The sequence below is a fragment of the Prionailurus viverrinus genome, unplaced genomic scaffold, assembly GCF_022837055.1.
Source record: "Prionailurus viverrinus isolate Anna unplaced genomic scaffold, UM_Priviv_1.0 scaffold_73, whole genome shotgun sequence".
Taxonomy (NCBI): Eukaryota; Metazoa; Chordata; class Mammalia; order Carnivora; family Felidae; genus Prionailurus; species Prionailurus viverrinus.
Window position 1 is genome coordinate 243,357 of NW_025927635.1, and position 27,125 is coordinate 270,481.

At 46.0% G+C, this 27,125-nt stretch overlaps 1 long non-coding RNA gene across 1 annotated transcript; it reads right to left on the bottom strand.

The window, feature by feature from the left end:
• Positions 1-1,885: 1,885 nt before the first annotated feature.
• Positions 1,886-8,239, bottom strand: LOC125159870 (uncharacterized). Its single transcript, XR_007149954.1, has 4 exons — positions 8,056-8,239; positions 3,054-3,115; positions 2,563-2,587; positions 1,886-1,902 (listed from the first exon to the last, which is right to left on the bottom strand). It is a non-coding gene; the product is annotated as an uncharacterized LOC125159870 (long non-coding RNA).
• Between the last annotated feature and the right edge of the window lie 18,886 nt (positions 8,240-27,125).

Here is a 27,125-nt window from a genome sequence, read left to right on the forward strand (position 1 = left end):
GCCTACTACAAAATTCTTCACCCAAGCAGGACAGATGGCTGCTGACGGAAAAGATCCTAGGACACTGTTTGTTACCAGGTTTGGCACTGCCAGTGGTCAATGTCCCCCTGGCCAAGGTGACCGTTGGCAAGAGGCAACCACTCACCACTGTCCCCATCCGGGAAAGCAACAGTATCCTCGAAAATGTAGACTGTCATAGGTACAACAGAGGTGGATTGGAAAGCCTCTAAGAAAGCAATTGTGCTCCTTCAGGGAAAGACAGGAAAGCTCACCTCAGCACCAGCCTGCTGCCTCCTTTCAGGAAGGGGCCGCCGCTTTTTCACCTTAGCGACACCTAGGAGGACACAGAATACATGTCACTATCTTCTTGGTGCTGCTCAAGAATACCTCCGGGACTGTTCCTTATAGGAACATGGGCGAGAGCGTACGGAGGCTTTTGCCAACTGCATGGACGGAATGTTACTGCTGAGCCACGCTCAGCAGTATTCCTGGAAGTGTGCAGTACGCAGAGATTTTTGAGAATGTAGACTTTGGTCAGTTTTCAGTGTCAGTGGCACATATCTCGTGGGCAAGCCCACGTCTGTCTCTCTCTCTGTCGCTCGCTCTCGCTCTCCCTCTCTTGAAATGTGTCTGTCTCTTTCTCTGTGTGGCTTTTTCTCTGTGTCTCTCAAGAAAACACACACACACGCAGACATACACTGTCACGATCCCGCGACATACACCCACATACAGAACAACCCCCAGACTCAACACACAAAATTACTCCGCACAAAAGATATACAGCATCTTTCTTATACTGTAGAAACATCACCTAGTTTGTCACCTGGGACGTCGGTCTTTCGCCCCCACCCTCGGGCACCAGTCCTCCCAGGACTCTGCATTGTAGATATCGGTCATTGTCGAATGTCAGTGGCCCATATCTCTGGGCAAACCCACATCTCTCTCTCTCCTCTCTCTCTCCCTCTCTTTCACTGTGTCTGTCTCTTCCTGTGTGTGGCTCTGTCTCTCTGTCTCTGAGCCTCTCAAGAAAGCGCACGCACGCACGCACGCACGCACGCATACACACTCACCATCATGCGACATACAGAGATACAGAACAACCCCAAGACTCATGCACACACAATCACACCGCACAGATGGAATCCCTTGTCTTTCTCATACTACAGAAACATGGACATAGATTTCACCGGGGATGTCGGTCTTTCCCCCCCCACACTCAAGCACCTGTCCCCCCAGGACCCTGATATCCGGGTACTCTCCAGACTGAAGACAGCAAGAATGCCCCACCTACACCTCACCCGAAACATTTTCCTCAGCAAGAAACAGTTTCCAGGACACATACCTTCTTCTCGTGCTCCTACGGCCACCTGAATGTTAGAAAAGAAAACACCATCAGGGTGAGATCATGATGTACAGTATGTGTACCATCCTTCGGTTCGCTTGGTGACTTTGGGATTCAGGATGGGACACAGTGTTTGAGTCAAAGGCCACAAAAGCAAAGATAATATGCCTGTCAGAAGTCGTTTTGCCTGGAGATGTGTCTCTAAAGAACACCGAGGATGCAGACTACAAAATGGTTCCCCCAGAAGGAAAAAGTGCGGCTGCCGAAAAAGATCCTAGGACGCTGTTTACTAGCAGGTTTGGCACTGCCAGTGGAAAATGTCCCCCTGACCAAGGGGACAGTTGGCAAGAAACAACCATGGAAATTGACAACATGTTTCTCCCCACAGGGAAAAGAACATTATCACCTCAACGGTACATTGTCACATTTACAACAGATGTTGATTGCAAAGACTCTACGGAAGCACTTGTGTTCCTCAAGGAAAGACAGGAAGCTCACCTCAGCAACAGCCTGGTGACTGGGCACAGGACGGGGCCGCCGTCTTTCCTCCTCGGGGACACCTAGAAAGACCACAACACCTGTCAGTACCATGTTGGTGCTGCTCAAGTATACCTCAGGGACTGTTCCTTGAGATGAACATGGGCCAGAGCATATGGAGGCTTCGGTGACCTGCATGGACTAAATGTTACTGCTGAGCCGTGCACAGCAGTATTCCTTGAGGTGTGCAGTAGGAGGAGTGTGTGAGAATGTAGACATTAATCATTGTGCAGTGTCAGTGACACCTGTTCTCTGGGCAAACCCACATGTATCTTTCTGTCTCTGTCTCTCTTGCAGTGTGTCTGTCTCATTTTGTGTGGCTTAGTCTGTGTGTCTCCCAAGAAAACACACTCAACACACATTCACAGTCACAATCACGTGACACACAGACACAGACACACACACACACACACACACACACACACACACACACAGAACCACCCCGGGACTCATGCCCACAAAAACACACCCCACTCGAGGAATTCATTATCTTTCTCCTAGTGTAGAAGCATCCCATAGTTTTGTCACCTGGGACGTAGGTCCTTCCCCCCCACTCACAAGCACCAGTCCTCCCTGGCCTCTGGAATTAGGGTAGCTCTCCAGACTGAAGTCAACAACAATGCCCCACCTGCATTACCAGCTAAACATTTTTCTCAGCAAGAGACAGTTTCCGGGATACATACCCGTGTCCTGTGCTCCTTCGGCCACCTGAATGTTAGGAAAGAAAACACCATCAGGGTGAGATCATGACATACACTATTGGCACCACTCTTCAGTTCCCTTTGCGTCTTTACGATACAAGATGGGACTCAGCGGTTGAGTCAAAGGCCACAAAAGCCAATGAATAGGATGCCTGTCAGAAGTTGTTTCTCCTGGGGATGTGTCTCTAAAGAACACTGAGGATGCAGACTACAAAATGGTTCACCCAGAAGGAAAAAGTGCGGCTGCCGAAAAAGATCCTAGGACACTGTTTGTTACCAGGTTTGACACTGCCAGTGGTCAATGTCTCCCTGACCAAGGTGACCGTTGGCTAGAGGCAACCACTCTCCACTCTCCCCATCAGGGATAGTAACAGTATCATCGAAAATATACATTGTCATATTTACCACAGAAGCTGATTGGAAAGACTCTAACATAGCACTTGTGTTTCTCAGGGAAAGACTGGCAAGCTCACCTCAGCAGCAACCTCATACCTCCTTGCATGATTGGCGCGCAGTGTTTCCTCGTTTCGGACACCTAGAAGGACACAGAATATACCTCAGTATATTGTTGGTGGTGCTTAAGAATAACTCAGGGACTTTTCCTCATGTGAACATTGGCCAGAGCATACAGAGGCTTTGGTTACCTGCATGGACTGAATGGTACTGAGGAGCCACACTCAAGTGTATTTCTTGAAGTGTGCAGTATGAGTAGTTTTTTGAGAGTGTAGACATTGGTAATGTGTAGTGTCAGTGGTACGTGTCTCCTGGGTCAACACACATCTCTCCTCTCTCTCTCACCTGTCTCTCTCTTATGAGTGTGTCTCATTCTCTTTGTGTGCTTCCCTGTCCCTCAGTTTTTGCCTGTCTCAAACACACACACACACACACACACACACACACACACACACACACACACACAACAGCACCGTGAATACATTGTCTTCTCTCACTGTAAACATAGACACAGGTTTCCCCCTCAGAAATCTGTCTTTTCTCCACACCATCAAGCCTCTGTCCTGCAGGGAACCTGGGTTAAGGGTAGCTTCAACACTGATTCCAGCAGGAATGCCCGATCTTCCTGACCATATTGATTATTTCATCAGTTGGTTAAGTGTCCCTCTCTTGATTTCGACCCAGGTCATGATCTCAAGGTGTCTGGGATCAAATCCCTGCCTGGGATTCCACCCCGCTCCCTCAATCATTCATTCAATCAATCAATCAATCAATCAATGACCTTTTAAAAGTTGCCCAACAGAGTATGTAAACTGACGCAGTCAATATGAAAAAACAATATGGAAGTGCTTCAAGACATTTAAAAAAGAAGTACCATTTGATCTAGCAATCCCACTTTGGGCTAACACATCCAAAAGTATTGAAATCTGGTCTTCTGAATGATACCTACACTCCCGTGTTCTGCATTCACAAAAGCTAATATAGCGAAACAACTGAAGGTCCATTGATGAACAAATGCACAAAGACAATGTGGTGTGTCCATACAATGGGTGACTATTCAGCCTTCAAAAGGAAGGAAATCCTGTCAGTTGTCACAACATGGATGGCCCTGGGGGACTTGGTGTTAAGCGAAATAAGCCAGACACAGAAAGACAAATACTGCAGGATGACACTTACATGTGGAACCTAAAATAGTCAAATGCATAGGAACAGAGAATAGAATAGGGGCTGGAGGGAGGGGAAAGGGAGGAAATGTTGGTGTTCGGGGCACCAAGTTTCATTTATACAAAAGAAGTCAGTTCTGGAAACCTACCTTGCCACATAGGGCCTGTGATGAACTGCTTGAAAATCAGTAAGAGTGAGTTTGTAGGTTGAGTCCCCTTACCACGAAAGAAAAAGAAGAAAAGCTCCAACAGACACTGTTTGGGCAAATACCTTTATCTGGGTGAGACAGTATAGAAATCAGAACAATCCAGTCATTGAGAGCATGGGGTTGGTGCCTGTTGGGCTGTGCCTAAGTTCCCTGTACTGCACAATGAAAACTTTCTTAGGGGCTGCTTACTAGTGCTATGGTATGAAGTTGAAAGTGACTAAATGCAGGAAAAGTCTTCGGAAAAAAAATGACCGATGGTTCAGAAGCAGTGTGTTTAAGTGTTCAGTCACTAAATGTCTGGAACATTAACCTAAACACTTGGTAGTGGTTGAATCTAGAGTGGGGACTTGGATGGCTACAGGACAAAGGAGGATGGAAGCTTCCTTTTCATCCTGTCCATGGCTAGGACGCTTTACAGCTCATGGGGAAGTCCTGTTACCACCTCCTGGGATCCCCATATCAACCCCGTGGGGCAGAGAGGGCAGGGCCTGTGACCCATATTTTCTGTGAGAGATTAAGTGACTCACCAAGATTCACTATTCCGAAGAGTGGGAGGTCCAGGATAGGAATGTAGATGTTGCCCGGGGACAGAGATCCCTGAAAATCTGGGACCTTCCCAGGGCACCTGAGATCATGCCTTGAACCCCTGAGCCAGGTGCTCCCCCAGTCTCTTTATCAAATCTTCCTCCCCAAGGTCTCTGTGGAAGACAGTTGATGCCCTGGAGGAGGTGCCTAAGCTAGGAGAAAAGTGCAAATCCTAACTCAGCCTCCCAACTCTAGGTTTCAACCCCTAGAGTTCAACTGCACAATGCAGTTACCACCAAGTGAAGCCCTTCTGAAGGAGCAGGGGAAGCCCAACAGTGGCCATCCTCACTCGGCCTCCACACTTCCAGGGCTCTCACAAGGAGCCTTCCCCAACGGCCACTTGGCCACTTTCAGTGGCCAGGGGTCTGCTCAGCTCCCAAGCTGACTCTGAAGCCACGACATTCCAAACCAACTGTCACGTGACGGCTCTGCCCAGAATTAGCTTCCCTTCAGTTGACTAAGCCTGGCTGAGCAGCTACTGTGAATTAACTGCCAAATTGGCCCATCGGGCTGGTGCTTTGATGGTTTATTGAGTGTAGGCTGGGACACTTAACGTGGCACTGACTATTGGTCTGTGGAACCATCTGAGCAGCCAGGACTAAGGCCTGGCTGGTGGAGGGCAGGGGCTGTACTGGCTCTGAGTGGGCCCCTTCCCAGTTCCTCCTCCTTCCCCAAAATCTGATCTGTACGGACTCCTCATCCTTCTTGAGACCCTGCAGTGGCAGGGGCCCATGTCCCATCTCCTTTTAGATGGACCCCTCCATACCCACGGCCTGGAGAAGGCTCCTCCCTCTCCACCGCCATGACTCTCCCTAAGGACTCTCCCAGGTGATTATAACCAACCCTTTACTGAGAGACTAGATTCAAATCTAGGCACAGCAGTCTGTGTTGTTTAATCATAAATCCTTTGTTATGAAGCTCATGAATGATTAACAAATTGTACATAAGGAAAGCCCACCACTGAAAACCAAACAGTATTATTAATTATGTGCTATTTTTCTTCTAGTCTTGCCTTGCGATGCTACCCAGATATGTATTCATTAAGCATGTCAGCTATTGGCTTTCATTTACTAGCAAGCAATGGGATAGTTCATTAAGGAGCAAAGGCCCCACTGGAGCATGGGTGAGAGTGTCAAGACAAGGAGGATGGACACCGGGCTAGTAATCAAATGTTTGAGTTCTTATTGGTCACGGCCCCTAAAGCGTGTAGTTCTTGGGAATCAAGCTGTTTTTAGGGCTCATGCTGATAATGTTACCGAATATACTACATTATGTCCCTGGATCTTTTTTCCTGAATGAGTCTTCACACACCACATGCAACGGGGCCTGAACTCGTCACCCAGGGAGCAAGAGATGCATGCTCCAGCAGCTGAATAAGGCACCAGCCCGTCATGTTCCCGATTCTTAATCAGATTTGTGCCGTGTCCTGAAGAATGACCACACCATGAAACTGACTGAGCAGGCGCTGACCAGCTCTCTAACTCAGCTGTACAAGGGAGCAGCGATGAGGGTGATGGCACAAGGTTCATTGTGAATTGGTACTTCGAGGCTTCATTTTCATTGTCTCATGGGTAGGCTCACAGAACTTCAGCATTACTAGGGCTCACTCGTATTGACAATGCCATCCAACACCTCTAAAGGATCTCCTCAGTCCTTACTGGACTCAGGCCAAGTGCTGAGGAGTAGCTCAGCACTGGCAGAATTTGACCAGGTTTTCCTAACTTGTGCCTCCAAACTTTCAGAATCTTTGAACTGACCAGAACCATGTAAGATTTCTAGATCCTTTTCATATTAGTGACTACGGCAAGTTCTATAATAATCTGGCTTGAGAGTTTCCCTGGGCTATGGGACCACAGAGACTACCTCATAATAGTAGATAGCATGTGGGATTTTCCTTGGTCCAGGTGATTCCTGACATACACACACATGCTGGAATTGCTTTGCACAGCCAGTGATCCCATGGCTAAGTAGAAGTGCAGCTCAGTAGTTAAAGCATGAGCATTGGGACTACAGGCCTGGGTTCACATCCTGACTCTTAGGAGTTCATGCCCCTGGACACAAGAATCTCTGTGCCTCAGTTTCTCCTCCTGAGAAGTAGGAAGAGTAACAAACCATCACATAGGTTTGTGATGGCATTGAATGAATTATTGCATGGAAAGTGTGCGGTGTATGACAAGTGGTCAGAAAGATTCATTAGAGGGTATAGATATTAAACGAGACCTTACAATTTTGCAAGTTCCAGAGGTGGATTCAAACCTGGGACTCTGAGTTCCCAGACCATTGTTCTATGACACACAGCTGCTTTGCTTTGCCTAAAAACTATCATTTTACCTCAACATAATTTAGTTTTGACAGAATCAGAGGCATAAAAGAAAAAGGAACACAAAAGAAAAGAAAAAAGAAAAAAAAGCTGTTGGTGACCCCTGGATCCCACTCTCTGTGGCCCTTGACCAGAAATATTCATGATTGTTCTCCAGAGTGATCCAATGTACACAGTGTAAATCTGGATAACACCCAAAGGATAAAAGTAAATGTGTGTTTGGGGGCCACAAATGGTTGAAACTCTCATATTGTTCGGGTCTCTTTGGACAACTCTTTATGTGAATGAAGGAACACATCTCCCCAAATACTGAACCCAATACCCCTTTTTGGTATAAAGAGTATAGGGAAAGCATGTTAAAAACAATGATGGATACCTTCCATATCAACCATTCTGGATCCACTCTACATTTCTGTAATGAGTAATTTGAATACATACTTTTGGAGTTTTAAAAGATCCTACATTACAATAGACATTGCCGTATGTTTTCTCCTAGGAATACCTAGTGGTGACAAGAAAGGGGTGCAGGATATAGTCCATTTTTCTCAATGGAGAAAAAATATCAAGGGAGCTATCTTGATGGAATAACCGAAAATCAAGAGATAAAACAAAACTACAAAACATATCCATAACTCCGTACGACCAGATAGAGAGAGGAGATTTTAAACCATGAAAAAATATTTTGAGCAACAGCTAACTGTCCAGTTAGTAGCAGACAGTGTTAAGAAGATCTTTATGAACATACCACCGCAGCAACAAATCAGATTGCCCATCTTCGAAGACACTAGGTACAGATCTGAGAACTCACTCGTTATCAGAGTTGAACTGCTCAGCTCAGAGACTGGCAGTTGGAAAAAACGGGCATCTTACATCATTTCATCGCCATGGCAACAGAGCTTTCATGGGGAATGCAGGTGCACACCGTCCAACTTCTGCTGTGTGGACAGGTGCATCTCTACAGAGACAGGGGCACCATTGGAGATTAAGTGCTTGTGTTTCAAAAGCTGAATCCTGGTCTCACACGTTGTCATTCTCTGTTTTGAAAATAAATTACATGAAGGGAAATGACCTGACCCCTCCAACACCAATTATAATCACTAGTCAAAATTTCAGGGTGAAGAGGGAAAAAGAGAATATTTTGAGAATAGAGAGAGGTCCCATTTTTTATTTAAAACACAATCCATACCCATTTCTACCAACCTCAGTCCAAGGACACCTCTAGAATGAAGTTCAAAATTTGTCCCAGATGAAATACTAGAAGTAATCATTATATCTTAAAGTAATTTAGTCAGGTTATAGACCCATTAACTATAAACACAATTTGATGTAGAGTAATTACATAGAAGGCATATTTATTTTCTTAGCAAAGGTGTGGGACAAGGAGTTTACCTTTAGCTCTTCCCTGAAACACACATGCCTGTGTTTTTGATAAAAAAACTATCAGCTACATTAATCACATGTTTTTTCTCTACCAAATTAGTCTAGAAGTTCAGAATCCGGGATGGTACATATAGAAAAAGTCATAAAATGAAAAATAGTAATTAAAATAATATTTACATTAAGAAAATAAAAAGAAAAATTTCAACTAAAACTAAGGTAAAATTTTCTTGTGTCAATATGGGAAAGGTGAACAGAAATGTTATCGTGTTCTTTTTGAATGGTAGAATCAGACTTCTATTAATTTTATATGTCCTAAATCTTAAGATTTTCTACTCTGCCATTGTATGTATGTTTTACTCAGAAAAACAATAGGGAAGGTATTAAATTAATATAAATGTTATAAATGTATAAAATTAAGTAATAAAGATATGTATTTACATTGCAAAAAAAGAAAAAAAATGTCCAGGGCTTTGAGCTGAGATGCAAGGAGGACCCAGACTTAGCAGGATCCCCCGTTCTGTCTGCATGTACTACCTGGCCTAGACATGAACCCAGGACAAGGGTGACTTTCAGGATTCCAACAGGGCACAATTCTCCACCTTCTAGGTCACTGTTCTCTGATAAAAATTATGCAAAGCACATACATAGTTTTGGCTTTGCCAGTAAACACACTGGAAAAAGGAAAATCAAAAACCGTGAAGCTAATGTGAGTAACATATTTTTGATCCGATACATCCAAAATGTTAAGATTTCCACTGTGACACATGAAACACGACCACATTTCAAGGGCTCGAGAGCCGCTCAGAGCTGGTTGCTACCATAGAGGAGAGTGGAGATAGAGATCATTCACAGCACAGCAATAGAGTGGACGGTACGTTCAGGATCTCCTAGGCTCTACTTTAGGAACATAATGAAATAATCCACTTTGTCAGACTGAGTCCTGAGAATCACATCTCTGCCTGGAATCTCCAGACCCAGAGTCAGTGTGTGACAAAACCACATCCGTGTTGCCAAGCATGGATTGGATGGTAGGCACTCAGTAATGGTTTAATCATCTAAATTCTCCATCTTGCTATCTCCTTGGCCACCTCCTTTAAAATGTGAGAAACCAATTAATTTAATGACCGTATAGGAATCGTTTAAACTAACTAAAAGAATTCAGCGCTCCCCTCACCTCCCCTTGAATCCTGGCCTCCAGACTTACATTGGAGTTTCCCTCTCTCACTCACTGTATTCACACCCTCTCAATGCCCCATTAGTCCAATATTACTGTTACTTAATTCAGGTACATACTAGATTATTGTACCTGGAGAGAGTACCTTCCCAGTTCTCTGGGACACATGATATTGGCTTCTGGTGGTCCCCGATCAGGGAGAAATTGGGCCCCCAGGGGACCTCTGGCAAATTCTGGATACATTTAAGGTGTCAACAGTGGGGAAGGCACGGCTGGCATTTGGCAGGCTGAGGCCAGGGATGCAGCTAAACACTTTGTAAGGCATCCTGCAGCTCCTCACAAGACTTACCTTGCGCAAAATGTCAACAGAGCCCAGTTTAAGAAACCCTGTCTTAAGCCATGTCTATTAAGTCTCTCTAAGAAAAAGGAGGATTCCTCCCAATCTCTTTGAACCCAATGTTAAAGGGTCGCTATCTATCTGTCTATAAGGAATTAGGCACAGCCCCCACTGGTGTGAATGCAATAAATATATTCTCAGAGTTAGATTTTGTAAAAAGTAATGAGGGCTCGCCTGGCTGGCTCGATCCATGGAGTGTGTGACTCTTGATCTGGGAGTCGTGAAGTTGAGCCCCAAATGGGTGCAGAGATTACTTAAAAGGAAAATTAAAAAAAAAATTTTAAGGTTTATTTATTTTTGGGAGACAGAGAGACAGAGTAGGGGAGGGGCAGAGAGAGAGAGGGAGACACAAAATCCAAAGCAGGCTCCAGGCTCTGAGCCAGTCAGCACAGAGCCCAACACACGGCTCAAACTCACGAGGCGCGGGATCGTGAGCTGGGCCGAAGTCGGATGCTCAACTGACTGAGCCACCCAGGCGCCCCAAACATAAATTTTTTTTAATGTTTACTTGTTTTTGAGAGGCAGACAGACAGACAGACAGAGTGTGAGTGGGGGAGGGGCGGAGAGAGAGGGAGAACACAGAATCCTAAGCAGGCTCCAGGCTCTGAGCTGTCAGCACAGAGCTGATGTGGGGCTTGAACGGTAAAACAACAAATCATGACCTGAGCCAAAGTCGGATGCTTAACTGACTGAGCTACCCAGGGGCCCTGTTAAAATCGAAAATGTTTGAATGAAATGTAGCAATCATTGTTTCGAGAAGTGTACTCTAAAAGCTCACTCCGTGGACACCATCATTTCTCCCCAGATATTTCTCTCTGTGATTGCAAATATGTATTTTCAAGGATTTGTGAAGCAAACTGGAGTGTGTGCAAAATCACAGGAAATTGGACAACAACGTTTCTGTTTTGAAACTCCTGCTACCGAATGTAACAGAAATGAGACCATAATGTTACAATAAATCCTATCCTGCATCTTCTATCTAAACCAACATTCACATCAAAACTATTATTGATTAGCCATCTCACAGCATTTCCACCCCTTGGTAATCCTAGTAAAGTGTATGAGGTTTAAATCTGTTGGTGGCTGACAAAGGTGTGAACTCAGAGCATTTATAGTCCATTTAGAACAATGTCTCTCAAAGTCAAAAACAACCACCGCTTCTCAATATTGGCATTGTATGAGTTTCATGTTTGCTTTCCTTTGTTCAGCTCAAGTTTGGAAATGTGTGAAAATGTACAAGAAGCACGAGAATTGAGAAGCACTTGACTTCTGAGGTAGGAAATTAGAAATAATTCTTAGATAATCTTAATATTTCCCCTTCTTGATGTCGTGCCACAATTCAGGCAAGTTTCCTTTGCTTTATTCTTTCTTTTTTTGTTTCAACGTTTATTTATTTTTGGGACAGAGAGAGACAGAGCATGAACGGGGGAGGGGCAGAGAGAGAGGGAGACACAGAATCGGAAACAGGCTCCAGGCTCCGAGCCATCAGCCCGGAGCCCGACGCGGGGCTCGAACTCCCGGACCGCGAGATCGTGACCTGGCTGAAGTTGGACGCTCAACCGACTGAGCCACCCAGGCGCCCCCATAACTCTTGAACATTTACTGCATAGGTGGGCTCAGGCAAAGCAACGGGCTCCCAGTTATTATGGGCAATTCAACTGGGCAGAGGATGGGCTTGCCAGTGTTCATCTAAGAGCTGGTGGCCGGACGCTCAACTGACTGAGCCACCCAGGCGCCCCTGACTTATAACTCTTATAAACAACCCCAACTGCCACAGAGTTGATCTGATTATCATTACCTTCCTGATGACATGCAGGAATCTGCCAGTGTTCTTTCTGGGCCAAATAAAAAAATAATAAAGAAAAAAGGAGTGGAGGGCAGTGGGAGAGAAGGTGGTATTTAAGTTGGAAAACTGGGGATAAACAGTCAAAAAGCGGTAGACGACTAAATGCAATTTGGATATACAGTCTGTACATATACTGGATCTACACACATTCTTGCATGAACTTATGTATGTATGGATTTATTTACACCTGAAATGAGAAAACACAATCACACACCAAAATAAACCTAATGGAAGAGGCTGGCAAAATGGAGGGTGAAAAAACTAAGGTGGTTCTTTAAGAAATCAAGATAGCAGCTAAGCGGCCAAACCACCAAGAAGCCTAATTAAGACAAAAAGAAAGCGCCGAGAATCTGTGCAAAGATAATGAAGAAAGGATCACAGAGAGGGAAAGGATGAGAAGAGGAATAATTAGCAGGCCTCTGCAAAGTGATGGAGAAACCTGGGTAAAAGGGATGGCCGTCTACACCACCTTCCATAAAATCACATCAAGTGCTCCCTCTCTGCTTCCTTCATGTTTCCCTCCCACACCTTGTTCCCACGCCTCTGCTTCTAGGAGAGAGATCACATGCTACACGTTCCTACCCAAAGAAACAAATAGCCACGAAAGAACACACACCCATTTCTGGAGGTGATGAATATGTTTAGTACCTTCGTTATAGTGATGGTATCACAGGGGAGTGCATAGGAGAAAATTCATCAAGATGTATACAATCAATGTGTGCAATTTGTTGTAAAAAGAGGGAGGCAGAGAACATCAAGTTAAGGCAGCAAATGTTAACAGTTGATGAATCGCAGTTAACAACTGATGAATTCAGTTGATCAATATATCAAGATGCTTTGTGCTGTGCTTGAATTCCTCCGCCCACCACCCCCACAGGTTTCAAATTGTATCAAAATTCAGAGGCCTAGAAGCTGTGAAGAAAGCATTTGTGCATTCCTACTTAGCAAATGCAGGATGTAAGCTGTCAACTGAGAGAAGAGGCAGAGCTGAAATAAAAGCAAGGTTATTTATTTGGGGTCTCAGAATTGCAGTTTGGGAAAGACACCTGTGGGCAGCAACCAAAAGAGTGCCTCTACCCTCCCCACCCCCATCCAGGGAATAAAAGTAAGAGGTTTTTGAAGACAAGAGGGAATGCTTGTATAAGTCATTTACTACGAATTCTGATGACCAAGACTGGTGTTGGTGGCAGGAAAGTAAACTTGGTGACCGTACCTGGTTTCTAAGGCTATCACTAAGCGGGGTCTCTCACTGTAGCAAGCTGCAGGTGTTTGGCCCGGTTCCAACATTTGTGCTTCTCCTACCGGTGAGGATGTGCATAAGGCCCATCTCCTTCCTGGCCTCTGGCTCCATTGGAAAACCTGTTGACATAAGTGACTATTTCATGTCACCTTTCACAATGTAATATATTGAAGGAGATAATATTAAGAGGCCAAAAGTGAAGCTTGGGCTCATGTCCGTGTTGTGGTGAAAGCAGGCAACCCAAACCCTAAAGCCCTTGATGCAGTGGCTGGCACACAGTAGGTCCTCCATATAGGGTTCTAGTATATGGGGGGGGGGTGTTGGTTACCAAGCAACCATTTCGCATTCTCTGGGCCCCCCGGGGACTCTCGGTGGAGATAGTGGGGTGGTGGGATTGTGGCTGAGGCTCCCCTTGCCCAGCAAGAAGCAGGCGTAGGTCTCAGGCCAGGCCAGTAGGATGCTCCGTCCTTGGAACGGGAACCTCCAACAGCTGGAGCTCCTTCCCCCTGAGTGGTGGCACCCTAACCACTCTGTCCTTGCCAGGCGACTATTCCCAAGGGTCTCTCTTTCTGGGGCTACCTTGCTTTCAGCCCAGTCCTCCAGGCCCCCCTTGGACTCGGGGAATGCCCATTATCCTTCCAGCTTCTTTTCTTTTCCCTCGGCTAGTCAAAATCCTCTTCTCTGGCTTAGGACACTGACACATGGAGACAAGGGGCTCTGAATCTCCTCAGCAAGAGGGCTGCTCTGAGCTGTCCCCAGTCCTAGTGACCGGAGGGCTGAAACCCGGGGGGGCTCTCGAGGGCAGGATGCAAGTCCTTTAAGCGGACTTCAAAGCCTTAACAGGACCTTGGAAGACTGCCAATCCTTCTTGTTCATGCCACTCCAGCCCCACTGGCCTCCTAGCTAGTTGTCCCACCCAGTGGCACCCTGCTACCTCAGGGCCTTTGCACTTGCTGTTCCCTTTGCCTGGAATGCTCTTCCTCCAGAAATCCCCCAATCTACGCTTCTCCTCTTTGCTCAATGGCATCTCCTCATGGGGCCTCCCTCAAGCACCCTACTTCAAAAATACACCTGTCTCCTTTGCCTACTTCAGTTTTCTCCAGAAACTTCCAACATCCCACATCATCTGCTTATTTGTTTTTCTGTCTACCTCCTACACCCTGTGAGGGCAGGCTTTTGCCCAACTTGCTCACTCCCGTATCCTCAGTACAGTAACCTGGCCTGTGGTAGGTGTCAATAAACGTTTGTAAACCCGAGGTGCCGTCTGGGTGGACGCGGTCAGGAACCTGGTGGAAGGAGCGTTGGTCGCAAAGGGTCTTGGCTGACTCAGTCCTGGCAGACAAGTGCCCTATTGGGGTCCTGGAAGGATCCCTCTCTGCCACTCTCCCAGTGACCTGCGTGCGGGGGAGGGAGCCACGCAAGGCCCGGCCAATCTGGGTGGAGAGCCACTGTGTCTTGGAGGACTCAGTAATAATAATACTGATGATGATGATGATGATGACGGCAGCTTTTATGGTTGCGGGTGTTTTTTCCTAGGTCTCTGTTAAGTGCTTTATATTCACTATCTCGTTTGCGTCTGGTATCGTTCCGAAGAGGTGGTCCTAGTACATCCATTGGATACATACACATATATTTTAATGTTTGTTTATTTTAGAGACAGACAAAGCACAAGCGGAGTCGGGGCACAGACAGAGGGAGACAGAATGGGAAACAGGTTCCAGGCTCTCAGCAGTCAGCACAGAGCCCGACGCGGGGCTCGAACCCGCGAACCGTGAGATCATGACCTGAGCCGAAGTCGGACACTCAACCGACTGAGCCACCCAGGCGCCTCTATTACATCCATTTAAAGACGGGAACCATGGGGCTTGGAGCGTGTCAGTAACAGGCTCCACCGCCTCAGGCCACTTCCCTGCAGCCCGGCCAGGAGCTGCTCTGGGCCTGAACGCTGCATTTCCGCCCTGCCCAAAGGAGGGGGAGTGGGCGCTGGGCCGCCGGGCGTGGGAGGCGGGGCTTCCCGCGGAGGCGGGGCTGCTGGTGGTAGGGGCCCAGAGCGTGCGACGCCCCGAGGACCTTCCCACCAGGGGCCAGGCTGCGCGGCGGGCGGCGGCGGCTCCTCACCGGAAGCGCGGCGGCCGCGGGGGCGGCTCCTCACCGGAAGCGGGCCGCGGCGGCTGCGGCGGCTCCTCACCGGAAGCGCGGCGGCGGCGGTGGCTCCTCACCGGATGTGCGGCGGCGGCTCCTCACCGGAAGCGCGGCGGCTCCTCACCGGAAGCGCGGCGGCGGCGGCGGCGGCGGCGCCTCACCGGAAGCGCGGCGGCGGCGGCGGCGGCGGCGCCTCACCGGAAGCGCGGCGGCGGCGGCGGCGGCGGCGCCTCACCGGAAGCGCGGCGGCGGCGGCGCCTCACCGGAAGCGCGGCGGCGGCGGCGGCTCCTCACCGGAAGCGCGGCGTCTGCGGCGCCGGGTCGTCACCGGAAGCGGGGCCGCGGCGGCTCCTCACCAGATGTGCGGCGGCGGCGGCTCCTCACCGGAAGCGCGGCGACGGCGGCGGCTCCTCATCGGAAGCGCGGCGGCGGCGGCGGCGGCAGCGGCGGCGGCTCCTCACCGGAAGCGCGGCGGCGGCGGCGGCTCCTCACCGGAAGCGCGGCGTCTGCGGCGCCCGGTCGTCACCGGAAGCGGGGCCGCGGCGGCTCCTCACCAGATGTGCGGCGGCGGCGGCTCCTCACCGGAAGCGCGGCGGCGGCGGCGGCGGCGGGTCCTCATCGGAAGCGTGGCGGCGGCGGCGGCTCACCGGAAGCGCGGCGGCGGCGGCGGCGGCGCCTCACCGGAAGCGCGGCGGTGGCGGCGGCGGCGGCGCCTCACCGGAGGCGTGGCGGCGGCGGCGGCGGCGCCCCACCGGAGGCGCGGCGCGGGCGGAGGCGCGGCGCGGCCTGACGTAACCGGGCGCTCGGCCCCGCCGAACGCGGCTGACGCTGCGCGGCCAGAGAGCAGGCCCCGCCGCCGCCTGGGCTTGGAACGCAGCGCGCGCGGCCATGGCCTCCGGCGCCGCAGCTAAGCGGGCGCAGGGCGAGCGGGCGGCGGGACGGCAGCCCCGGCCCCGGCCCCGTCCCCAGCGCGGGGCTGACCGTGTGCCCCCTCGTCTCGTCCCACAGAGGCGGACCCTCGACAGAGGCTGCTGCGCACCGTCAAGAAGGAGGTGGGTGCCGCAGGCGGGGGCGGGGGCTCGGGGCGCGATCCTGGGGGAGGGGGCTTCCAAAGATGGATCCAAAGATCGAGCAGACAGCGTTGGGATCATTAAGGTGCTCATAACAGAAGAGAGCTGTCCCTGCGGTTTTTGAAACAGAAAAGTTTCTGTGGTTTGTAAGAAGAATTTTCAAAGGAGTTTAATTTATTCATGTCCATTTGTTCACTTCACAAGTAACTCTTCAGTGCCTGTTAGCTACTAAGTGTTATCCTGTTGTTGTAGAATACAAACGTTCCAAAACCAGGCTCTGCACCCCAGGAGTTTGTTTTCAGCACTGTCCTTTGTGTTATTTACTCTATTTAGTGCTTACTAGGTGCCAGAGTCTCGTAGAGCTTGTAGTGATCATTGTTATTTTGTATTGGCATTTGTTCCAGGTACCGTAAGTTCCCGTGAGGAATCCGAGTTTTCAAGGACTGGGTAGAATCGACGGTAAGCGTGCAGAGTGAGTCGTTCAGTTTGCCAGGTAGAGAGGCAGAAGGGCCGACATTTGTGTGTTTGACAGTGTTTGCAAACTGTCACGATTACGTGCTTGGCGGGGTACACAGCAGTGCAGAGGCGAAGGTGTGCGAGTGACCTTAGCGGGATTTATGAGCAGCTGGGTTTTGCTGGTAGAAAACGTGTGCTAGGACAATGGTTGGGAATGGGGTGAATACCTAGGTAAGACAAGCTTATGGAAGTTTCTTAGTGCTGTAGGAAGGAGTAGATCTTCCCCGATAGGCCTCGGGCAATTTCTTCGGTAGAATGCTTTTAGCGGCAAATAATGGGTGACGTCTAACAGTGACTAAAACAGCAGGAACCAGAAATGTTTTGATGGTTCAGTGATGTCATCAGGATGCCAGTCGTCTCTTGTTCAGGTTTGGAGCTGGTGGTATTTTTCTTTCTCCTTTCCGGGGTGGCTAATTAGCCACGGCTCCAGGTGTCACATTCTCGCACGGCAACTTCCAGTGGGTGGGAAGGACTGCTTTCCTTTGGGTGTTTCTTTTCACTAGGAAGAGGCTTGCAGCAGACTTCCTCTAACATCTTAAAGACTAGGTTAGGTCACACACTCATTCGCAACGGGTCCCTGGTAAATCAGGTTCTGTGATTGGCTTAGAATAATCCTTTCTCTTTTTGAAGCTGGGGTGAGGCCACCTTCTCTGTGTATGGAGACAATAAATATCCAAATAAAGTTGTGATTCTCTAGCAAGAATGAAGACTGTGCAATGGCTCTTAGGGAGGGAGCCAGCAGTATTTGATGCAGGGATTTTGGAGGATTTGAGGCAGAAGACTAATAAGATTAGATTTGAGTTAGGACACTCCGGTTGATGCATAAAATACAGATCACCAAGCCTTTTTCCTAAAGAGCCAGTGAATGTTTTAGGTGATGTGGTCTCTGAGCTCTGCCCTTGTAGTGTGAAAGCAGCCATAGCAGTATGCAAGTGAAGACATGGGACTATGCCCCAAGAACACTGCTTACAGAACCAGATGGCAGGTAGGATTTGGCCTGTGGCCGTAGTTTGCTGAAGCCTCATATGGAGGATAGGTTATAGGAAACCACATAAAGAGACTGGGAGGCAAAGGAAGCTCCTGTTTCCTTAGCCTAGTATTAGGCCATTATGAAACTTTCAGCTGTGTAGATTGAAAACGTCAGGGGGTTCAAATTATTCCATTAATTTTTCTTTCTGGGCCTTGTGTCTTTCTCATTTGTTTTGGTTAACTTTGTTTTAATCACTTAAGAAATAAGAATAATATTTGGTGCCTTTTTTTTTTCCCTGCGAAAATCATCAGTTAAGAACTCATGTTTGACTAGGGCGCTGGCAAGGGAAAGATAAAGCAGAGACCGAAACAGTATAGTTAATACGAATTTGTGATTCCTGACTCTAAAAAGTTAGAGGGTGAGAGAGAACTCTCAGAAGATTCCGAGGTTTCCAGGTTGTGTGCAGGCATTTCAATTGGACGTGAAGAATGAGTAGGACTTTATCAGATGAACAGAGGAGAGCAGCAGGAATGAGGACACAGTAATTATGACTTTTGATTATCTTGGCAATAACTGCCTTTAATAGGTGAACTATTTTTTAATTTTTTAAGAAATGAAGGAAAGGAAACAAACAAACAAAAAACTATAATCAGTAGTATGTTTTTATACTGGGTCTGATAGTTCTGTTTTTTCTAGAACAATCCCTGTTACTTCTCTTGATTCCTATCTGCCAGAAAAAATGAACTAAGTCCTAGTGTGTGGGAGAAAGTTAACTGATTTTTCATATTTGAGAGGAACTTGTATATGGTAGAACATAGTGGCAACCACCAGGATTCTCTTTTTTTTTTTTTTCTGAGTAAAATAGGATTGTTGCTTGTTGCACGCTTTCTGACATCAAGATTTCATCTATTCCTTTTAAACCATTCTTCAAATGGATATATAGGAATGTAGGACTTTTCAAGGCAAATACCAAGAAAAAGAGTTTCCAGGAAAGGTATTCTGTGACATAACCTTCTGACTGTAACCACGTGTAAGACATCAACCCAAATAATAGAAATTTCGTATAACTCAGTTGTGTTGGAGGCACCCTAACGACACCCAGATTTGATTATTGACTAGAAGAGCTCACAGACTTCGGCATATAGTTGTAGTCATGCCTGTGATTTGGTATGGGGACAGGCTAGAAAGGCCAATCTGCACCGAGCAATATCGTGCATGGGGTGAAGTCCAGAGGAGACCAAGCGCAGGCTTCCAGGAATCCTTTCTGTATGGAGTTAGTAGGATGTGCTAAATTCCTCCAGCATGAAATTAGGACAGCACAAGTGAAATGTTGTGGGCCAGTACGAGGCTTATGGATACTAAGTGCCCGAGGTTTCATCAAATGCTAATCACATAGCCATCTTCTCCTTAGCATGTCCCCAAATTCCAGGTGTCCAGAAGGAAATCAAGTGTGCGGCCTGAAGCACATTGATTGTACCAGCACTTAGGCAGAGTGAGCGACTCTTAACCAGCTAGGGAATGGTGGGAACCCTCCTGAAATCCAAGATCCCAGGGAACCACCAAGGGCCAGTCATTCAAGCAGGATGTTCTGAGGGTAGCCCTCTTTGGCCCGCTGGATGAAACCTGTTCTGCATAGGAATTATAGCCCTGACTTAATTTTTGGTGCTATCTTAAGAGTTTATTGCACTAGCAAGTAATATGATGGTTACCATGGTACTGGTTTCAGTTTCATCATCCATATGAAGTAGGTATTTGCACAAAAATTACTAGGGCAATATTAGGTCATTATAATCTTTTTTTATGTGGCTAAGCTTTCATTATGACTCTTACATATGGTAAATGTAATGATTTTCGACTTAAAATTAGAATAAAATCTCTTAATTGTATGGAAAACCCAGGTTTGATTCATAGTGCTGAATCCCTGTTTAAATTTTTTTTTCAACGTTTTTTTTATTTATTTTTGGGACAGAGAGAGACAGAGCATGAACGGGGGAGGGGCAGAGAGAGAGGGAGACACAGAATCGGAAACAGGCTCCAGGCTCCGAGCCATCAGCCCAGAGCCTGACGCGGGGCTCGAACTCACGGACCACGAGATCGTGACCTGGCTGAAGTCAGATGCTTAACCGTCTGCGCCACCCAGGCGCCCCTGAATCCCTGTTTATACTTACAAGATATTTGATCATATTCACCAAGTGTTTTCTTGCCTAAGTATACAAATAACTTTTGTATTTTTGTATTTTGCTGTATGTATTTTCATATACTTCCATATAGGAGACAGTCCCCCTATTGTGTTACTTTGATCTCTGTCTTAATTTTCAAGGTGACTGTATCATGCGTTAATATATGCTAAGAGTAGCTTCAGTGGATACCATGTGTTGTTGTTGGTGTTGTTTTATGCATTTAAGAAGCCTTATTTTTACAGAAGTTTTAAGTTCACAGCAAAATATAATCGAAAGTACAGAGTCTCCATATACCATACCCCTGTACACACCTAGCCTCCCCTGTTGTCAACATGTTGCACGACAGTGGTCCATTTTTAGTAGTATATTTGTTTCAGTTCCTTGGTTTAGTTTTGAGCAAGAGAGCATGCATGTGTGTGAGCAGCAAAGGGGCAGGGGAGAGGGGGGAAAGAATCCTGTGCTGTCAGGACAGAGCCTGATGTAGGACTTGATCCCATGAACTGTGAGATCATGACATGAGCTCAGATCCAGACTTGGATGCTGAACCAACTGAGCCACCCAGGCACCCTGAGAGCAGTGGTGCATTTTGTATGGACACTAACTCTTCATTTTGAGGCCCAGTCTCTAATTTGCATTAGTGTTCATCCTTGGTGTTCTAGATTCTATGAGTTTTCACAAATGTGTAATGATGTGAATCCACCTTTGTGGTATCGTGTGAAAGAGTTTCACTGCCTTAAAAGTCCTCTGTGCTGTACCCCTTTATCCCTTCATTCACCCCAACCCTTACCTCCATAGCCGTGCTCTTTCCAGAGTGTCATATAGTTAGAATCATACGGTGGATATCTTTGAATGTTTAGAAAGTTAAAATTCCCTGGTAATTGAAGGTCGGCATTCAAGACATTCTTTGCCCTTTGTTTTGTTTTGTTGCTCTTCAGTAGAGGATCTGATGACCTATGCCTTCCATGAAAAAAAGCATGATTTCTCTAGCTGTGTGTCACCTAATGGGGAGGGTTGAGAAAAATGACATCATGAACCACTACATAGCACTCACATTGGGATCATCCTCCTCTGTGATGTGCGGTGGGTGTAGACAGACTCTCTAGCAATGGAAGAAGACAGTCCCAAGAGGTTAGAGCTTTATCAAAGCGGAATGCCAAATCCTTCTTACTTACCTTGCCATTGGAAATAAGGTCAGGGAGAGTGTGTTTGCTATGGTGTGGCCATGCTGCAAAGGACAATAGCTATAGAGCACACTTTGTGAGGCAGTGTTTCATCCTAAAAGTGAACAGTCTCTACTGAAGGCTGGGGCAGTTCTGCCGTGTTAGAGCAAAATAAAGATACTGTCTTTTAACTCCTCTAGTAGTGGAAGTCCAGAAAAATCATGCTAGTTTCAGTTTGACATTGTCAGCTTACGACCATCATTCTCCTAACGATACCATTTTTCTCCAGTGTCATAGAGTCAGTCAGTGATGGTCATTGGAAACATCGGTTCACCTGTAGGTGTCAAATTCTGATAAAACCTATTCTTGCTTTTGGTCAATAAGGAGGAGAAAGTAAGATTTCTTAGTGCTTGAACCCTACCAATCGTATAATTACCATTCAGTGTAGTGCGGTTTCCAGGTGTGGTCCCAAAGGCATACTTTTTAACAAATCATAAGCCGTACACTTGTAATTTCCTCTATTTTTCGATTGTTGATTTAACATGTATTTTGCTTTCTTCTCTAGGAGGAGATAAGAATGCTGAGGAAGACTCTATAACCAGGTAGGATTTTTATGGATTTGTAAAAATCACATTTGTTGGGGTACCTGGGGGGCTCAGTCGGTTAAGGGTGTGACTCTTGATTTCCACTCAGGTTTGTGAGTTCAAGCCCCACGTCGGGTTTTGCGCTGACAGGCTCCATGGGATCTCTTCCCCTCTTTCTGTGTGCACTCACTCTCAAAGTATAAAGGAATGAAATGAAATGAAATGAAATGGAAATTGAAAGGAAAGGAAAGGAAAGGAAATGAATGAAGTGAAAATTATGTGTTTCCTAAGGGAACGCAGAGAACAAAAGCAGTTGTTGTGTGTTCTACCCTGGACTAGACACTATGTCTTATGGGTAACGTCTGTTCAGTTATATAGTCACTGCATAGCTTTGCAAAGTAGCTGTGTTATTGTAGCCTACCTTTTATTTCTTTGGCAAATGTGGTTCAGGGAGGTGGATTACTCGCCCCATGATTGCATAGTTAATGAGTAGCCGAGGGCTTTGCCCATCAGCCCGTGAAGCTTCCACATCCATTCTCTGGTTCCTCAGCAGCTCTGAGATGAAGATAGAGATCCTAGTGCAGATCAACTCAGAATGTCAAAGGTAATGATGTCAGAACTCTAATTGAGGGTTTTCTTAAGAATCCAGGTTAGTCCAAGCATTTGCCCTTATATATCTGACCACTAGTGCTGACAAAAGTCATTAGTGCAGTGGTAACTAGTCCCTTGCTTTTACCATCAGAGATTTAAGGGTGGATGTCAACTATGGCCATGGTGTCACAGTTTTTACATAATAAGCAAGATCTTGTCAGGCAGCACCTTAGATGTGGTGATATCTCCTCTTTTGAGCCAAATGATTTTTCTGTAAGGGAAGGATATCTAGTTGTAGACCATGTTACATTAATTAAATTCAGCCTCTCTTTCGAGGATTTTGCTCTATGATTCTCTGTTGCCTAAGTTCCCAGTCTGGTTTCCCTTTGGGCTAGTACCCTTGACTAGTTCTAGGAAGCTTTCTCTTTGTTTGGAGTTGTGTTTCCCCATGACTTTTCTGTACTGTGTTTTTGCCTTTTAACTTTCTTCTCTGGTTTTCTTGGTATTTTTTTTCCATTAATTTTTCCACTTCTGCCAGCGAAGTACTCTCCATTTTTCCAGAGGCCAAATCAAAAGCACTTAGAATCTCATGATTTAGGGAACCTCAGAGATTAATTCATCAAAATACCCTCTGGTACTTCAACCTCTGTTTAACCTCCTTGCCCAATGGTTGTTTCCATGGAGAACTTGAAACTCAAAAGAGATTGAAGTGACCTATTTGGATATGATAAGTGACAGAAATGAGATTTCAATTCGGGTTCTTTTCTTGGTTTCTTTCTTTCCTTTACTTGTTTCTTTTTTGTCTTCATCTTGCAGGCAAGTGTTTTAATAATAGAAAGCGGGAGAGTGTATCTTATGAATACAATGAAGGAGAGTAAGAATCGAATTAGCAGAGGAGAGCAGGTTTCAAGAAGAACAACACTGAGTTGGATAGGAATAAGAGTTCAAGAAGAGACGTCAGAATATGGGGGTTTATGCCAAGTAAGATAAAGGCGAATGACAGGAATGAAGGACCCAGGATTAGGGGAGTTGTTTAGAAAGGCATTTCTGGGTCTGTTTCTGCTTTTTCTCTGTTTGCTCATTTGTTCCCTTTTTTAGATTCTACATAGAAGTGAAATCATATAGGATTTGTCTTTCTCTGACTTAATTTCACTTAGCCTCATACCATCTAGGTATATCCATGTTGTTGCAGACGGCAAGATCTCATTCCGTTTTATAGCTGTGTAATATTCCAGTGTGTGTGTGTGTGTGTGTGTGTGTGGGTGGGTGTGTGGGTGTGTGTATACATGGTCTGTTCATCTGTTGATGGACAATTGGGTTGCTTCCATATCTTGTCTATTGTAAATAATGCTATAATAAAGATAGGGGTGCATATATCTTTTCAAATTAGTATTCCATTTCCCTTGGGTAACGAAATACCCAGTAGTGGAATTACTGGATCCTATGGTATTTGTATTTTTAATTTGTTGAGGCCCCTCCATACTGGCTTTCACTGTGGCGATACCAATTTACATCCCGACCAGTGCGCAAGGGTTGTTTTTTCTCCACACCCTGAGCATCCCTTGTTGTTTCCTGTGTGTTGAAATTGTGCCATTCTGACAGATGTGAGGTGAGAAGTCATTGTGGTAACGTTTGTAGATTTAATTTTCAACCATTTCAGAGAATTCCCTGCTTGTCACCCTTGGTTATGGAAACTCAGACTGGGTCTTTCCTGGAGAATTCACAGGTTAGGAGAGGTGGAGGCAAAACAGCGAACGGAAAGCTTTTTTAAAACGGGGTCCAAATTTTGTAAGACCTGTACTCTTGAAACCGTAAAACACTGATGAAAGAAATTGAAGGTGACGGAAAGAGAAAGACATCCGATGCTCATAGATGGGAAGAATACTTATTTTGAAAGTGCCTACACTACCCAAAGCAATCTACAGATGTAATGCAATCCCTGTCAACGTACCAACAGCATTTGTCACAGAGCTAGACAAACAATCCTAAACGTTGTATAGAACCACAAAAGACCTTGAATGGCCAAAGCAATATTGCAAAAGAGGAAACCTGGAGGTATCGCAATCTCAGATTTCAATTTTATCCCAAAGCTGTAGTAATCCAAACAGTATGGTGGGTACTGGCGTAAAAAGTAGCCACATAGCTCAATGGACTAGAACCGAAAACCCAGAACTAAATCCACCACTGTATGGTCAGTTCATCTTCCACAAACAGGAAAGACTATGCAGTGGGGAAAAGGCCGTCTCTTCCCCAAATGGTGTTGGGAAGAGTGGACAAGCCACATGCAAAGAATGAACCTGGAGCAATTTCTTTACCATACACACAAATGAAATGTATTAAAGACCTAAGTGTGAGACTTGAAACCATAAAAAAAAAAATCCTTGAAGAGAGCACATGCCGTCATTTCTCTGACTGTGGCTGTAGCAACATTTTACTAGTTCTGTCTCCTGAGCCAAGGGAAACAAAGCAAGAACAAACTATGGGGACTACATCAAGCTACAAAGCTTTTGCACCGTGAAGGAAACCGTCAAAACTAAAAGGCAACCTCTGGGATGGGAGAACATATTTGCAAATGTTTTGCAAATCCAGTAAAGGGTTAGTATCCACAATGTATAAAAAATTGATACAAGTCAACACCCCCCTCCAAAAAACCCCAGTTTCAAAATGAGCAGAAGACATGCCCAGACATTTTTCCAAAGACACCATACAGATGGTCAACAGACACATGTAAAGATGCTCCCCAAAACTACAACGAGATGCCACGTCACACCTATCAGAATGGCTAAACTCCAGGACACAAGAAGCAAGTGTCTGCGAGGATGTGGAGACAAGGGAACCCTCTTGCACTGTTGGTGGAAATGCAAGTGGGTGAAGCCCCTGTGGAAAATAGTATGGAGGTTCCTCAAAAACTTAAAAACAGAATTCTCCTATGATCCAGTAATTGCACTACTGGATACTACCCAAGAGAATACAAAAACACGAATTCCATGGGACACACGCACCCCTGTGTTTATTGCAGCATTATTTCCAGTAGCCATCTCAAGCGTCCTTTGACAAATGAGTGAACGAGGAAGAAGTCTTATATGTATGTGTGTGTGGAATATGTATATCCATACACACACACACACACACACACACTGGAATATTACTCAACCATAAAACAATGAACTCTTGCCATTTGCAATCACCTGGATGGAGCCTGAGAGTAGTATGTTAAGCAAAGTCAGGGAAAGACAAACACCATATGATTTTACTCGTGTAGCACTTAGGAAACAACGGATGAGCAAAGGGAGAGAAAAAAGGGGGGACAAAGCAAGAAACAGGCTCTTAACTGCCGAGAACAGATGGTTCCCAGAGAGGAGGTGTGTGGTGGGCGGCGTGAAGGAGGTGATGGGGATGATGGAGTGAGTGCCCTTGTCATGATGAGCACGGGGTGAGTATGGAGTTGATGAATCACTGTATTGTACAACTTAAACTAATATAACACTGGATTTTAAAAAAAATTTTTTTTCAACGTTTTTTATTTATTTTTGGGACAGAGAGAGACAGAGCATGAACGGGGGAGGGGCAGAGAGAGAGGGAGACACAGAATCGGAAACAGGCTCCAGGCTCCGAGCCATCAGCCCAGAGCCTGATGCGGGGCTAGAACTCACGGACCGCGAGATCGTGACCTGGCTGAAGTCGGACGCTTAACCGACTGCGCCACCCAGGCGCCCCTACTGGATGTTAATATTACTGGAATTAAAATAAAACTTAGTGGAAAAAACAGAGGCCAACTTTTAATTATAATAAGAAACTTCGTTGAATAAACAGATAGCTGACCTTTCACTTAATTTTTGAAATTTTGTTTTTAAAAAAGTGAACATGTTTTTGTAGTATATTTTTGCTCTAAAGTCTTTCTGACAAACCTGGTCCTAGAGATTCATGGCCTACATCAGCTAGCCAAGACGTAGATTTCGGTACCAAGGTAAAGTACCCTCCTGTGAAACTCACTTTCCTGCTCTGAATTTAGTTTTCTCCCTTATTTACTCTGAAAATTTAAGAGTAGCCTGTGCATCATCATTTTATGTGTGTAATGGAAATTTAGCAAGAACAAACCCCTTGACAGATACATGACACGTTGAATTTTTTGTTTTGTATTGTTTTGTTTTGTTTTACTTTGGTAAATCCTAGGGGTGGGGGCTGAGAAAAGAGTGGGCTGGAAAATATATAATGACCGTCGAATTATATTGGGAAAAGCTTTCCCATAATGGAGGAAATATGACATTTGGTTAAGGATAAGGATGCTTACTGTGATACTAACATGACTGATAATACTGAAGCCTAATGAAATCTTATTGGATCCAATTATCTATTGTATGTTGCCCCCGCCCCAGGCAATTTTTATTTTGAGAGCGAGATACAGGATTTTCCTTTGTCTCTATCCTTTGTTCTATATTTAGACTAAAATAATATAGAAAATGTAGAAACTTAGATGTTTACATTATTTCTCAACATTTACCTTACAAAGGTGTTTCCCTGTATTTTTGAAATAACTCCATGAAGAGTAAGTTAAAATTGTGCAT